This window comes from Hypanus sabinus, chromosome 12, assembly GCF_030144855.1.
Source record: "Hypanus sabinus isolate sHypSab1 chromosome 12, sHypSab1.hap1, whole genome shotgun sequence".
NCBI lineage: Eukaryota > Metazoa > Chordata > Chondrichthyes > Myliobatiformes > Dasyatidae > Hypanus > Hypanus sabinus.
The window spans coordinates 59,893,877-59,910,717 of record NC_082717.1 but is presented as its reverse complement, the minus strand read 5'-3'; positions in this window follow the sequence as shown (position 1 = coordinate 59,910,717).

Below are 16,841 nucleotides of genomic sequence, written 5' to 3'. Positions count from 1 at the left end.
TACCCCATCCACACTACTCTTGCCCAAGAGGCGTTTTCAAATTTACACACTCTGGAGGGCATTTTAGAAAAACTCTGTTTTTGGGGGAGGAAAACGCCGTTTCAGTGTGGACGGAGGGTCAAAACGAAGAGAAAAAGCTTCAGTTATGGATTTATCCGATCTAGTGTGGATGTAGCCTTTGAAAAGATGTGCTGGTATTGGAGAGAATCCAGAGGAGATTCACAAAGATGATTCCAGGAATGAAGGGGTTATCATACAAGGAACATTTGATGGCTCTAGGTCTATATTTGCTGGAATTCAGAAGGACGAGGGGGGATCTCAGTGAAACTTTTTGAATGTTGAAAGGCCTAGACAGGGTAGATGTGGAAAGGATGTTTCCCATGGTGGGAGAGTCTAGGACAAGCGGGCATAGACTTAGGATAGACTTAGGGCGCCCCTCTATCCTAAGTCTATGCCCTCTTGTCCTAGACCCTCCCACCATGGGAAACATCCTTTCTAAGGCTACGTCCACACTAGATCAGATAAATCCGTAACCGAAGCTTTTTCTCTCTGCAGAGATGCAGAGAAATTCCTTTAGTCAAAGGGTGGTGAATTTGTGGAATATGTTGCCACGTGCAGCTGTGGATGCTAAGTCGTTGGGCATATTTAAGACGGAAATTGATAGGTTCTTGATTGGACATGGCATCAAAGGTTACGGAGAGAAGGCCAGGAACTGGGATTGAGGAGGAGATTAAAAAAAAAGGATCAGCTATGATTGAATGGTGGAGCAAACCTGATGGACCAGATGGCCTAATTCTGCTCCTATGTCTTATGGTCTTACAGACATCTGGAAAGGGAGTATTGCAAAAGTGTCAGAGCCCAGTCAAGAATGTAAACTCCCACTGGCAGCAGATTCACGTATTTAGCCAGAAGTCTGAACAGCCTAATGAAGTTATTCAAAACTGATCTATTGTCAATATTCGCATGAATCTAGTGAAGGTTGTGTATACCGTGGAAACCTATTGCTAGCATAAGGTTTGTTGTAGACTATTCAGGAGTTATGTGAATATAACAGATGTTAATTCAAGCAAGAACCAGTCTGCAATTCATGTTGTAAATTGCAAACAGTAAGTTGAAATTAAAAGTACAGGCTGGCCCATAGACTAAAAGATATGGTTTGTCAAATGGTGACCATGAGATGTTTGGATATGCATCAATCAAATGTTTAGGCAATGGGGTTGTGTTATTTGGCCTGCATCACTTCAGGCAACTATGGGTTCGAATAATTTGCACTTTTGTAAACAAGTTCAAGGAAGTTTGCAGACTACACTGATACGATCAAGTCAATTAGTTTGTTCCAGCTATGGTGTTTGAATATTCAGTGGTGCCTTCCACAGTAGATAAGCAAATTAAAGAACGCATTGGCAATCCAAAGAACTGAAGTAAACAATGTCATTGTAACTATTGAAAATATATTGAATCACCGGTTGATCTTAAATGTACAAAAATGTGATGTACTTTTGAGTTTGTGAGACTCTGCTGCGAGTGTCTCCAGAATGCCTGCTTTATATCACCAGCTTCAACGTCTCTCTGCTGACTTTGATTACAGTTACAGCAACGTGCAAATCGGTTGCTTAGTTAATTGTGGCATCGTGTTCCTGAAGATATCCCCTTTCTTCCCCCAAACTTGGCATTATCATTTTTCCACTGTATTTATAAATTACCTTCTTAGTTTTATGGTTTCCACCTCCCATTAAAACATATCTTTTGCTCTTTGGTCTGGACATTGAATGCCAAAGGACATCATCGTGTGCACTTTCATACAGGAGCCATCAAGTGATGGACATATGGAGACTGATTCTGCTCCCCTGGATAGCTAATTGCAAAGCTCCAGTATTGAAACTTAGTTCAGTTCTCTTTCTAGTGTCTTTCCCAGATGCTCATATGAGCAGGTTAATAGTCAAACATTGGCAGGAGGACTGTAGTGTATAAGTGACTTATTATTTTAACTGTTCAGTTTCCATTGGACTAGAGGAATTTGATTAAGTCCTGTTTTTAAAATGGGCCTTGTTTCTTTTACTTCCTCTAATCGGAACTGACGGGTTAATACATGATCAATTATATTGGGTCTTAATAAATGATGAAGCTGCTAACCCACTCATCATCATTTTACTAATGTCAAATGGTAAATTAAAGCAAATGCTGTTTTAGGGTGCGCGATGTATTGACTTTATAACATTGACTGTACTTTTTATGAACCTTGTTGGCTATCAAGCAATTTAGAGGAATCTGATGTGAGGAAGGTCTTTATGTTGAAGCAAATGTATTACTTTTTTTTTGGTTTTTTATTCAGTTTATTTTGTTTCTCCACAAGTGATGTCTTTTTGAGTTGGTGAATGTGGGGCCATTGGTTCCGTGGCACCCAGCAATGATATTTAATAGATGGACGATGGCTGATACACACCAGCATGTTCTGGGTGCTGGTGAGTGGGTGACTAATTCCAGTAAGAAAAAAAGTGTGGCCAGTCCCAGAATTTTTGAAAAATGTAGTGTTGAGTAAAAATTAATGTATCAGCAATGCATGTTTTGTGCAAGAAGAACTAGTACTGGGGATCCAGACTACTTTCACAGCTTAAAACACTGGGACCTGGCTAAATTCAACTCAATGTTCATAGTCCCAGGATTATTCCAGACCAGCAGGGTCACTCCAATTGCATGGAAGATCAGAAAGGAACGATTTTCAGTGATCTCATCCATTTTAGTTTTATTTTACATGCACAGTTATTTGTTATTATGATAGTAGCAAAATGCTCCATTTACCTGAGTAGATTTTGATGAAGATCAGTTAAAGCTTACCTCGGCAAAACTTGCCCACCACCCACTTCCATCCCATGTTAGTTTTTTTTTGTTCCAGTGCACTTACCCTCTGTCCCCTCCCTAATTTGCATGATCTAATACTGTATACAAAGTGCCTGTGCATTATTCTCTGAGATTCAGCATTTTCTGTTCCTAGACTTTCTCTGACTGTGACACAGATGGCCACAGACCAGTGCCTTCATGCTTGGCAGATGAAAAGGATTAATTTTACAGATTAAAAACCAATGCAGATTTCAAAGAAGTGTTATTGAAATGAGGCGTTCTCAGACTGGCATCATTCCCGGTACAACGTGTTCTGAAAATCATGTTACTACGCTCTTGTGTTGGCCACTCAGAGAGATCACACACCAGTGGTCAGCAGACAAATAACGTACATTTTATTTCTTTCTCAAAGTAATATAACTGTTCAGTCCATAAAGTTCCATGAATAATTGGTTGAAGAAATTGAACTCAGGTCATATGCTTTCACAAGGTTTTTATTTTATCTAAGATTTTACAATTTGATAATGTAATATTTTGATAAAAGGCTGAAAGAATCCCAGTATTATGCGAATTTGAGCTGGAAGGGGCCACATAACTTTTCTGCAGCCCTTGTATGTTTTTTTGTAATCTTGTACATTGATGTTCTTGATTCTGATCTGTTCTTGTCTTTTTTCCTTGAAGCTACTGAAACATAATTTTCTCACCTGGAATCTGCACGCTCAGAATTTTAACAATGGATCACTGAATACTGACCTGGAGCAAAGACCATCACTTGTTTTTTTTAAAAAATTCCTTTATTTTTCCATTATCCTATTGCTGAAATTATTTTTTCCACCCTAAGTAGAGGTTCACTTAAAGAGCACGAAAAGATGCTCCCTTGTTTCTGAACAGCAAGATATATGGTAAAAAAACACTGCCTGGGAATTAGATTGTATAGCACTGCTTTATATAGTGCTGCACAACTGTGAGTGAACATACCGTTAATTTAGGTCATTTAATGGCCAGAAATTTGATGAGGGTATCTCCAACATTTGTTGCACATGTGCATCTGCTACAACTTCTGCATCAGAAAAGCTTAAAATTGAGAATTTTCTTTGCAGTATTCCACTTTGAACAATGCATAGAAAATAAAACTAATTTTTCTTGCAAATGACAATTCCTGCTGCTGGTACAGTGATGGTTTGGGATCTCATTAATGATATTCCCATACTTATCTTGTATTCCACAGCTACCTGAACCACCCAAAACTACTTCCCATTTGTGTCCGTCTTCCCCATTCTCTCCATAATTCCATCTCTGCCGTGCTGGAACCTTTAATCTCCTTTCACAAAATAATTGATTATCTTTCTCAGTGCAAGCTTTGCCCACCTAGATGGACTATTACTAAATAATTGACACTTCCCAGCTCCCATGTCGCTGAGCTGATCATAAACCTTGTTTACTTGATCACTGACTCCAAGTCCCTGTCTCCAATCAGCCCTAAGGCTGCTAGCAATGCACACAAAATGCTGGAGGAACTCAGCAGGCCAGGCAGCATCTATGGGAAAGAGTAAACAGTCATTGTTTCAGGCTAAGACCTGATGAAGGTTCTTGGCTTGAAATGCTGTTTACTCATTTCCATAGATGCTGCCTGGCCTGATGAGTTCCTCCAGCATTTTGTGTGCATTGCTTTGATTTCCAGCATCTGCAGATTTTCTCTTGTTTTTGTACTAAGACTGCTAAACCTCCCATAACCTCCTCTACCTACAGCACCGGACCAAGTAACCGTCTGGGACAGCACATTTCCAGCTAATTTTAGCCACAGGCCCACAATCAGAGTACTTCTTGCACCACTGCTATCACCAGTCCGAGCTCTAATCAGAAGCCCACAAAACACTTTAAAAGGAAAGCTGCAAAATTAAAATTATAATCATTTAAAATGTAGCATAACTGTCAGATTGTCGGTGAATGGAAACCACCCCCATTACTCCTACCCCTAATTCTTAACTAAAACAGTGACTGAAATGAAACAAAATACAAAAGACGGTTGGAACCACTGAGCAGTAGAAAGAGAAAAAGAGTTAATGTTTCAGGTTCATGATCCTTATTCACAACTGAAATGTTAGGACCATATAACAGCACAAAACATGTCTTCCCACTAATTACTTTTCCTGTCTGACTTTTAAAAATTTCGTTTATTGAGCTGGCTGCCTCCTACCTGCAATTATGTTGTGTAATCACTTGACACCCAAACTTCTTATCTCTGAATTCAGAGATTTATTTTACTAGTCTGAAGCAATCTGCACTCCCGAGGCAGCAAAATATTTATTTGTGCTTCAAAGAAACCTTATCCTGGAAATTTTATTGAAAGCTTTGTCAGCTGCTCGAATTGAAGTTTCTCTGAATATATTAGTCATTGAAATTAATTGAATCTCTGAGCCAGATTTTCCAGCTGCTGTGCTAACTGAACTCTATAAAAACAGAGCTCTGTTGCTAAGCTCCATAGATATTTGTTACCTAGTATTGTTTAATAAGTTTGGAAGTGGTAAGTTTGACATCACCTGTACAGAAAACTGAACTTGCTTCTAAAGAAACACCAGTTTTTAATACAATTCAGGGCAATATTACTTTTCCTTGGAGATACTTAGTAGTAATCTCTTTTCCTTTTTGGGAAAAGCAAATTCCATATTGACCCATTCCCCCCCACCACTGTATTCATTCTCTTTAAGGAATTTTGAAACTTATTAGTTCTAAAATATTTTTTAAAAACATTTGGTAAGATGATTCCAATGAGCAGTACTCAACCTGAACTGTTAGCTTATTTTCTCTCTCCTCAGATGCTGCATGAGCTGCTGAGTATTTTCAAACATTTTTTATTTTAGACTTATAGATTCTGTCAGATTTTTCTTTTTGATTATTAAAATGAGGTTCATGTTAATTAAACACTCAGTTTTAGTATATTAATATTGTTTAACTTTCAATGTATGTGTATGTTTAAAAAGAGCCCTCTAGAGAGTAGTCAAAGAAAAATAGCAGTAATTGATATGGACTGTAATCTGTGTTTTGAATATTATACATGCATTTTTTAATAAGTTTTTAACCTGACTGAGGAGTCATAGAGAATTCTATCCTCACTGGGACAGATGTATTAGATAATAAAATTCACATTAGGCAGGAATATAAACTTGCAGCCCACTTGCATTCTACTCTATTACTCAATTTTACATCAATGGCTTTCCAAGAAGCCATGGCATTCAATGAAATATGGAAGCTGAGGTGCGTGTAATTTTCCATGTGTACTGGACGAGTAACAATTGCTCACAGCTCTACCAACAGCAAGTGCATGGCCCAGGATCATTGCGCCACTGTCATTGTTATTCATTGCCATTTGGAAAAAAGCAACACAAACTATTAAAATAAAGAAGGTCAGCATACTTGAAAAGTATGAGAGCCCCTTTTGTTTCTTTTATTTCCTCAGGATATTCCAAATGTTTTACAGCCAGTGTTATGTTTTGTAACTCTAAAACATAAAACTAATAGGAAGAAAAACAAGTGACTTTGAAATGCAAGTCTAACTTTAAATAATGTGCATACATATGACTCGGTGGCATGATGATGTATGCCGTTTGTGTACTTTTACATGTAACCTGTAATGAATTCTTTAACTGAACTGGAATACTTAAAAATATATTTACAAATATTGTAACATTTGCAAATAATGCTGAAATATTAAATGCATAACAGCTAGCTAAACACTTCTCTGAAATCGTTTTTGCACAGCTGATATGCAATGATCATATAAGTAGAGATGAGCAAAATGACCTAGTGATGTTTGTTAAGAGAAGAATATTTGTCAGGCACCCCACCACTCTGCAAATTGGGCAATGGGATTCTTTAATGCTCATATGATCAGAGGCAGTCTGAGTTCAATGTCTCATGTAGAAGACAGCACATCCAACTAATCAGAATCAGTTATGGTCTCTGAATTAATTTATATGAAATGTGTTGTTCAGTGGCAAGTGCAGTACAAACAATTAAAATTACTATAAATAACAAAAACAACCAAATAAATCATGCAAAAAAATCATGGACTGTTCAGAAATATAGTGACAGAAGGAAAGATGTTTCTGAATAGCTGAGTTTGGATATTTAGGCTCCGATACCTCCTCCCCATTTGTAATGATGAGATTAGCCTGGATATTCAGGCTCCTTAATGATGGGCACTTGAGAACTGCCTCTTGAAGATATCCTCAGTGGTGGGGGTGGGTTCTGCCTGTGATGGCATTGGCTGACTCTGCAACTCTTTAGAGCCTCTTGCGATCCTGCATGTCGGAGCCTTCTCCAACTTCACTTTCAGCGTGGAACTGAAGATGTGTTTTTCTCTGTGGATTAGGAACACAAAATTATGATAGAGTGACATGAACTAAAGGTAACATGTAGAAAGTGTGTGGAAATTACATTAAGAATGTAGCTATATTAACATTAACAAATTAAAATAATTTTCTTCAATAGCAATCACTATTAGTACAAACTTGTATCCAATTTTGTAATGAAGTACGTATTCACTGTGCACAAATGAGTGCAATGCTTTAATTGCCAAGGCACTGAATGTGAGCAATAAGATTAGATGAAAACTGCAACTGAAGTTAGATCACGGATTGAGTACTGTGTACTGTATTCATGTCGCAGCAAAGATGTGCTTGCACCGGAGAAGGCACAGAAGAAATTTTAGGCACCAGGATGTATTGGAATGTCAGGGATGTTTGGAGTAAAGGAGGCAAAGGGCAGGTGAAAGAACAGTGAAAGTACCTCAAACAGTCCTTTTTCTCTCAGCACAGGAGGAGCCAAACATCAGGATTAGAGATTTAAAGCAATTCTTTTCAGGATTAGAGGGGAGAAGTGGAAAAATTAAACTCTACCCAGAGGGTGTTAGGGGCCTGGAACTTACTGACTGAAAGGGCAGCAGAGGCACAAAAATGCACTACATTAAATTTACTTGGATAACTGAGCATGACTTGTACTATTATAGACGAAGGTGTGGAAGGTGAAATTAGGCAAGGTAGCTCAATTTCCATTTCTGACGGTAATGATAGGCTGAATGGCCTCTTTTCATAAATCTGCAAATACTGAAAATTCAAGCAGCACACCCAAAATGCTGGAAGAACTCAGCAGGCCAGGCAGCATCTATGGAAAAGAGTACAGAAGACATTTTGGGCCAAGACCCTTCAGAGCAAGACATTTTTCATGTTGTTTTGCTGTGTTTATGTAGTGCATACAAAAGGAGGTCTATCAGCCCATCCTGTTATACTTTTGTGGAAACATGCTACTTTCTGTCATAGTATGATTCCGGCATTCCAGTTCAGTATATATTTTGAAGGACTGTTCCAGGTGTTAATCAGTGTTTATATGAGAATATCTAACCCAGCATCAGTATTGAACTGTATGGTTATCAGTTTGTGCATGTGCTGCCTTGATCTACTGCCATGGCTTAACATCAGATGATGCTAAACATTAACTTCTTCCATTGCTCTTTATATTTCTTATACTTTTTACAAAGTCTCATTTCTGAAGCTTCCTTTTAAAACTTGAGTGTTTTATTTTCACACCATTTCTTTGACGTCAGTCCTCTGATTCTATGAATAAGAATAAGCCTGCTTCACCATCCCCCCGCCTGCCCCTGCCCTTTGGGCAGCTGTCAGGAGTTTGATGCTTTCCTTATGGTTCAATTACCAGAACTGAGTATACTACCTAACCAGAGAGTGGTACCACTTAAATAGGACATGAGCAAAGTTCAACTGTAGTGACTCGTAATAATTTAGCATTTAATTTTATCCATTTTCATGACTGATGCTTGAAATTGCCTGGGTACTGTGTGGTGGTGCATCATTCCTAAATTGCTTCCTATCCAAGTTATGTAACATTTAATGTTCACAGAATTCCAGAAAAATTTAAGCATGGAGAGGCTGCTTGGCCCATCAGGTTGTCAAGGCAAGAGTAAATTAATTGAACCCTCTCCCAACCTTCCTCCCAGAGCTTTGCAAAGTTTTGTTAATTTATATTATCCAGTTCCCTTTAGAAAGCTGTAATTAAATCTGCCTCCGCTGGCTACTACTCATGATAGTGCATTCCTGATCCAAGCCACTTGCTGTTTAAAAAAAAGTTTCTTCTCATTTAACTTTTTGTTCTTTTGCCATTCACCTACTATTTCTTAATCCTTCCAATGGGATCAATTTAGGAAATTGGTCCTGCAGACCCTTCATGATTTAACAAATCCCTTTTCAATACCTGTCCAAAAAATTTGTCGTCTTCTCTAGTTTATCAATGTAACCAAAGATGCTCATCCCTAAAGGTCATTTGAGTACATTTCCACTGCACCTTCCCTGTTGCCTTTATATCGTTCCCAAACCGTGACTCATCAAACTAGACACGGCTGTTTCTAAATAAGTCTTTATTAAGGTTCATCATGATTTTTCTTTCACTTGGATTCTGTGCATTTAGTTAGCCATTGTTTCAACCCATCCCATGGCTTTCAACAATAAAGTGATCTTTGTTCTTGATATTCCAGATTTCATTGCCTGGACTAATTTGTTCAACAAATTCTTTCTAATTATCTCTGTAAAGAATTGCATGTGTCCACACATTCTACCAACCTATTTGTACACCTCTGTAGGTCAGTTCCAATTTTCTTCATGGTTTGTTATACTTTGAGGTTTTGCTATCGGCAGATTTGGAAATTGTGGTCTTATACACTGAAGTCTGAGCCAATGACATTAAAATGTTATGTAGCCTTTCTCTGCTACATTTGTGTTGGCTACATCCATATTGCTGCTGCTCCTTTTATCCAACGGGCCTCAATCTAACTGACAAACTTCTTATGTGGTACCTTTTGAATTACTAATATACATCACATTGGTTACCTTTTCAAAACACGTTCATCTCAGTCAAATCAATTGTGGAGATCCAGCAGCTGCTAATTTTATTCCTGATCATTGGCATTCATTTCAAGAGGATTAGAATATAAGAGCAAGGATGCAATGTTGAGACCAATGTTGAGGCCTCACTTGGAGTATTGTGAGCAGTTTTGGCCCCTTAGAAAGCATTTGCTGAAACTGGAGAGGGTTCAAAGGGGTTCAGAAAAATGATTCCAGGATTGAATGGCTTGTCATATGAAGAGTGTTTGATGGTTCTGGGCCTATATTTGCTGGAATTCAGAAGAATGAGGGGTGACAAGTGAGGGGTGAAAGGATAGAATGCATACAGAGAGGATGTTTCCTATGGTGGGAGAGTCTAAGAGGGGACGATCTCAGAATAGAGGGGCATCCTTATAGAATGAAGATGAGGAGGAATTTCTTTAGCCAGAGAGTGGCAAATCTGTGGAATTCTTTGTCACAGGCAGCTGTGGAGGCCAAGTCTTTATGTATACTTAAGGCAGAGGTTGATATATCCTTGACTGGTCAGGGCATGAAGGGATACGGGGAGAAGGCAGGAGAGTGGGGCTGAAAGGAAAATTGGATCAGCCATGATGAAATGGTGGAGAAGACTTGATAGGCCAATTGGCCTATTTCTGCTCCTTTACCTTAAGGTCTTATAGCCTTAACATCATGTCTCTGTCCACCTGAGATACTGTGCTATACTATTCTATATTTTCTGTTAAACTAGCTAGCTTACAGTCGCTATGTTTCCCTATTTACAAGACTAGATTTTAAAATCTTATTATGTTTTGTAACTTCTAAACATTAAACTAATTCAAAGGAAGACATAAGAATTTAGCAATACAGGTCTGACTTCGAGTTTACTTTGAGCGAGGCGCACACATAGCATGTGGTATCATGATGACATATGCAATTCACGTATTTATACATATAACTCATAATGAATTATTTAAACAAACAAGAATGCTTAATCTTAATCTTAGCTGCATCACTGCCTGGTTCAGAAATTGCACCATCTCGGATTGCAAGACCCTGCAGCGGATAGTGATGTCAGCTGAGAAGATCATCAGGGGTCGCTCTTCCTGCCATCACAGACATTTACAATAATTCTCCCTCCTGCCATCTGGGAAAAGGCTCCGAAGCATTCGGGCTCTCACGGCCAGACAATGCAACAGTTTCTTCCCCCAAGCTATCAGACTCCTCAATACCCGAAGCCTGGACTGACACCTTGCCCTACTGTCCTGTTTATTATTTATTGTAATGCCTGCACTGTTTTTGTGCACTTTATACAGTCCAGTGTAGGTCTGTAGTCTAGTGTAGCTTTCTCTGTGTTCTTTTATTACGTAGTTCAGTCTAGTTTTTTGTACTGTGTCATGTAACCCCATGGTCCTGAAAAACATTGTCTCGTTTTTACTATGTACTGTACCAGCAGTTATGGTTGAAATGACAATAAAAGTTGACTTGATATATATACATACACACACAAGAGCACACTATTAATGAAATAGTAAATACACAACGCTCCTCCCTGTTTAGCTATAAATTCCAACTTAATGCATTTCAACTATATACAGAGTAGCTACCACAGACAGATAATCACAGCACAGTAAATTGTAAATTGTCCATTCAGCCCTATAGATTTAATTGTTGTGGGGAATTTCTTACTCTTGTGGGAGAATGTTTACTGTCAAGGTGATCACTCTGCTTGGCAGGTGAGACGTGGCTGTTAAAACAATCTCAGGTTCTGGGTCATCCTCTGTGGTGATTGTAAATACTCACTCTGAGACTGCAGGAAATGGTTCTGACACTGGTACCCACCATCTTCTTCTTCCCTTTACTTCTTCTAGTTTATGCATCTTGACCTTGGGAAGACGCATTTAGTTCACTGCAGTATTTTCTTATTAATCCTTCTATTGCTCCCTTTACAATCTGATCTCTCCTCTTGGTTTCCTCATCCACAATATCATCTGATGAAACCTCTGTTGTATCTCCATTGCCTCCTTCCTTTTGGTCTTCCATTCATCCAGCTGGGCTTTGGTCTTTGCATGCACCTTTACAAGCAGCTTTTTGTCTCCCGCTTGAAGTTTGTGCAATAACCTTAATGCTCACAAAAGCTGAATGTGTGCAACTTTCCTGAAGCTCCTTGAACTCTATTCCAGCTTAAAACCAAGCCGCATTTTGTAAGTAACTGCCTGATTAACATTTCAGAAGTTTTTTCAGATACATTGCCTACAAAAACAGTTGCAAAATGACCACTGCTTTTGTCACTTTCACGATCCCTCTGAGCCACATGGTCCTTCCTTGGTCTTATATGCTTTCCAACCAGAGGCAAAGGGGTTGACAACAACACCTGTTAGTCCTCTGTTGCACACCGGTTCATGGTGTTCAGCATGGAGACAGTTGTGGCATCATCCAGTACCTTTCTTAATTTGCTTTCTGCCAACTTTATTGTAGGGGATGTGGCATGCAAATATTGGATGGATCTTCAATCAAGTTGTAGTTGTCTCAGCCCATCACATCCTCACAATGCTGGTCCTCCTGTTTTTACCACATGCAGGCTCACTGTGACTTGTTGGTTGGTTGTTGCATTTCACTGTTGTGAATGTCATTCCCACAGGAGTTATCTTTTCTCCAGTATAAGTTTTTAGTTGGATATATGCAAGCTTCAGTTTAGTATCTTTAAAATGCCGTTCAAATTCAGTTTGTTAAATGACTGAAACAGCTGAGCTAGTGTCCAATTCCATTTCAATTAATTTGCTGTTCATTTCTGGCGTAAGCCATATTGCTTGTCTATTGTTAATTTTCACACTTTAAACCTCAAGGATACACAATCCCGTGTCACTCTCATCATTATCAGATTTTTCATCAACAGCATGCAGATTGGCACTCTATTTAAAACTGCAACTTGACTTTTAGCTTTTTCTCTTCCCTGTGCAGTCCAGTTATTTTTGTCTGCCTGTCATGCTCTTTGTATATGTCCTACTTTGTTGCATTTTCTGCAAGGTTTGTCCTTAAATCTGCATTGATCTGGAGTATATGAGCCTCTGCCACAATGGTAACACAATTTCTTCGGCTCTGTTGGTTTCTGTTTAGATGCTGGAGTCATGTTAACTTTTATTCCTGTCTGCAACTCAATTGCACCTCAGAAACAGCAATTTCAATTGCTTTTTTAAATGTAAGTTGTGCTTCAGAGCCATTTTTTGAATGCTTCCTTGTAAGATCCCACTAATTAAACAATCTGTTAGTGTAATATTAAGCCCATTACTCAACTGACAATGCTCAGGACTATCGCCTCAATTCAGTCACATATACTAAGATAGATTCCCCTTCCTTTTGATTCTGCTTATGAAGCCTAAAGCATTCTGCAATCAACAATGGCTTCGGTTTTAAATGTTCCTGCATTACTTTGACAATATCACCAAAGCTCACTACTGCTGTTTTGGTTGGAGCAGTTAAACTTCGAAGCAAACTGTATGCCTTTAAACCCAATGCACTCAGCAAAATTGGTACTTCTTCCTCCTTGGCTATTTCATTTGCTTCAAAATATTGTTGAGTTAGTTCAGTTTACATATTCCAGTTATCTTTTGTGTAATCAAATGTGCCCATCTTTCCAATGTAGCCAGCCATTTCTGCTTTTATTTATGATTATTATCACCTGATACTCCCTCTTTATGAACCTGTGACTTCTTCCATTTTCTTTCTGTTTTTTTAAACTCGAATATGTCTTCTCTTCCAATGAACATGTGCTGAGCTGCTTTTAACTCAACTATCTCTGCATATGATGGGCTACGTTTTTCTTTACTTACCGGTGTTTTAGTTTGAACGTCTTAAACTGCTTCATTTTAAAAAGACCTCATCGGCAATGTTATGATTTGTAACTTCAAAACATTAAACTAATTCAAAGGAAGACATGGGAGTCTGGGAATGCAGATCTAATTTCATATTTACTTTAGCACACGGATCACGTGGTAGTGTGACATGTAATTCATGCATTCGTGATAAGTGGGTGATAGTCAGGTAGTGGAGAGCACCCCTGTGGCTGTCTCCCTTAACAATAAGTACTGCGTTTTGAGTTGGGGGTTACGACCTTCCTGGAAGAAGCAACAGTCCGGCCCTGTTGCTCTGGAGGTTAGGGAACAGAAGAGGAAGGCAGCGGTAATAGGGGATTCAAAAGTTAGGGGGACAGATAAGCAATTCTATGGACGTGAAAAAGAAACAGGGATGGTAGTTTGCCTCCTAGGTGCCAAGGTTCATGATGTTTCAGAGCACGTCCACAATATCCTGAAATGGGAGGATGAGCAGCCAGAAGTCCTGGTGCAAATTGGTACCAATGACAAAGGTAGAAAGTGGGTGGAGGTCCTGAAAGCAGACTACAGGGAGCGAGGAAGGAGGCTGAGAAGCAGGACCTCAAAGGTAGTAATCTTGGGATTGCTGCCTGTGACACATGACAGTGAGTATAGGAATAGAATGAGGTGGAGGATAAATGAGGAATGGAGGAATGAGGCTGAAGGATTGGAGCTGGAGGCAGGGATTCAGATTTTTGGATCATTGGGACCTCTCTGGGGCAGGTGTGACCTGTACAAAAAGGACGGGTTGCACTTGAATCAGAGGGGGACCAATATCCTGGTGGGGAGGTTTACTAATGCTATTGGGGAGGGTTTAAGCTAGATTTGCAGGGGGGTGGGAACCAAATTGAAGAGGCAGAGGATGGGGAGGTTGGAACACAGGTACAGTCAGCTTGTAGGGAGTTTGTGAGGAAGGATAGTCAGATGTTAGAGCAAAGATGCACTCAGCCTGATGGTTTGAGATGTGTCTCTTTTAATGCAAGGAGTATCAGACAGACAGACATACTCATGAACAAGGTGGATGAACTTAGAGTGTGGATCAATATGTGGAACTGTGACGTTGTGGCCATTACAGAGACTTGGATGTCTCAGGAGCAGGAATGGCTGCTGAGTGTGCCAGAATTTAGATGTTTGAAAAAGAACAGAGAGGGAGGCAAAGAGGTGGGGGGGGGGGCGAGGTACTGCTAATTAGGGATAGTGTCACAGCTGCAGAAAAGGAGGAAGTCATGGACGGATAGTCTACTGAGTCATTGTGGGTGGAAGTCAGAAACAGGAAAGGGGCAATAACTCAACTGGGTATTCTTTATAGACATGCCCCCTCCCCCCGATAGTATCAGGGATATCGGGGAGCAGATAGGGAGGCAGATTCTGGAATGGTGCAATAATAATAGGGTTGTTGTGATGGGAGATTTTAATTTTCCTAATATTGATTGGCATCTCCTTAGCGCAAGGGGTCTGGATGGGTTGGAATTTGTTAGGTGTGTTCAGGAAGGTTTCCTGAAGCAGTTTGTAGGTAAGCAACTAGAGGAGAGGCTGTACTTGATATGGTATTGGAAAATAAACCTGGTGAGGTGTCAGATCTCTCAGTGGGAGAGCATTTTGGAGGTAGTGACCGCAACTCCATCTCCTTCACCATAGTGCTGGAGAAGTATAGGAGCAGACAATTTGGGAAAACATTTAATCAGGATAGTGGGAAATATGATGATATTAGGCAGGAACTTGGGAGCATAAATTGGGAGCAGATGTTCTCAGGGAAATGCATTGCAGAAATATGGTAAATGGTCAGGAAATATTTGCATGGAGCTCTGCATAGGTTTGTTCTATTGAGGCAGGGAAAAGATGGTAGAGTTAAAGAACCATGGTGTACAAAGTATGTAGAAAATCTAGTTAAGAAGAAAAGAAAAGCTTATGAAAGGTTTAAGAAACTGGGTACTGTTAAAGCTCTAGAAAATTACAAGATTGTTAGGAAGGAGCCTAAGAATGGAATTAGGAGAGCCAGAAGGGGCCATTGAAGGCCCTGGAGAGAGCTGGGTTAAGGAAAACCACAAGGCAATCTACAAGTATGTGAAGAGCAAGAGGATGACCCATGTGAGAATAGGACTAATCAGGTGCAGTAGTGGAAACTTGTACATGGAGTCTGAGAAGGTAGCAGAGGTACTTAATGAATACTTTTTTTCAGTATTTACCAGGGAAAAAGACCTTGGTAATTGTGGTGATGCTTACAGCAGACTGAAGTACTTGAGCATACAGACATTAAGAAAGAGAATGTGCTGGAGCTTTTGAAAAGTATTGAGTTAGATAAGTCACCAGGAGTGGATGAGATATACCCCAGGCTACTGTGGGAAGTGAGGGAGGAGATTGCTGAGCCTCTGGCGATGATCTTTGCATTATCAATAGGGACGGAACAAGTGCTGGAGGATTGGAGCATTGCAAATGTTGTTGCCTTGTTCAAGAAAGGGAGTAGAGATAACCCAGGAAATTATAGACCAGTGAGTCTGACCTCAGTGGTGGGTAAGATGTTGGAGAAGATTTTGAGAGGCAGGATTTATGAGCATTTGGAGAGACATAATCTGATTAGGGATAGTCAGCATGGCTTTGTCAAGGATAGGCCACATGTTATGAGCCTGATTGAAATCTTTGAGTATGTAACAAAACACATTGATGAAGGTAGAGCAGTGGATATAGTGTATATGGATTTCAGTAAGGCATTTGATAAGGTTCCCCATGCAAGGCTCACAGAAACACAGAAAACCTACAGCACAATACAGGCCCTTTGGCCCACAAAGCTGTATTGAACATGTCCTTACCTTAGAAATTACTTCATAAAATATAGGAGGCACGGAATCCAAGGAGAACTTGCTTTGTGGATCCAGAATTGGCTTGCCAACAGAAGGCAAAGGGTGGTTGCAGATGGTTCGTATTCTGCATGGAGTTTAGTGACCAGTGGTTACTGAGCAGGGACCCCTGCTCTTTGTGATTTTTGTAACTGACCAAGGAAAGGAAGTAGAAGGGTGGGTTAGTAAATCTGCTGATGACACAAAGTTTGGGGATGTTGTGGATAGTCTGGAGGGTTGTCAGAGGTTACAGTGGGATATGGATAGGATGCAGAACTGGGCTGAGAAGTGACAGATGGAGTTCAACCCAGATAAGTGTGAAGTTGTGCATTTTGGTATGTCCAATTTGAAGACAAAATACAATATAAATGATAAGACTCTTGGCAGTGTGGAGGATCTGAGAAGTCTTGGGG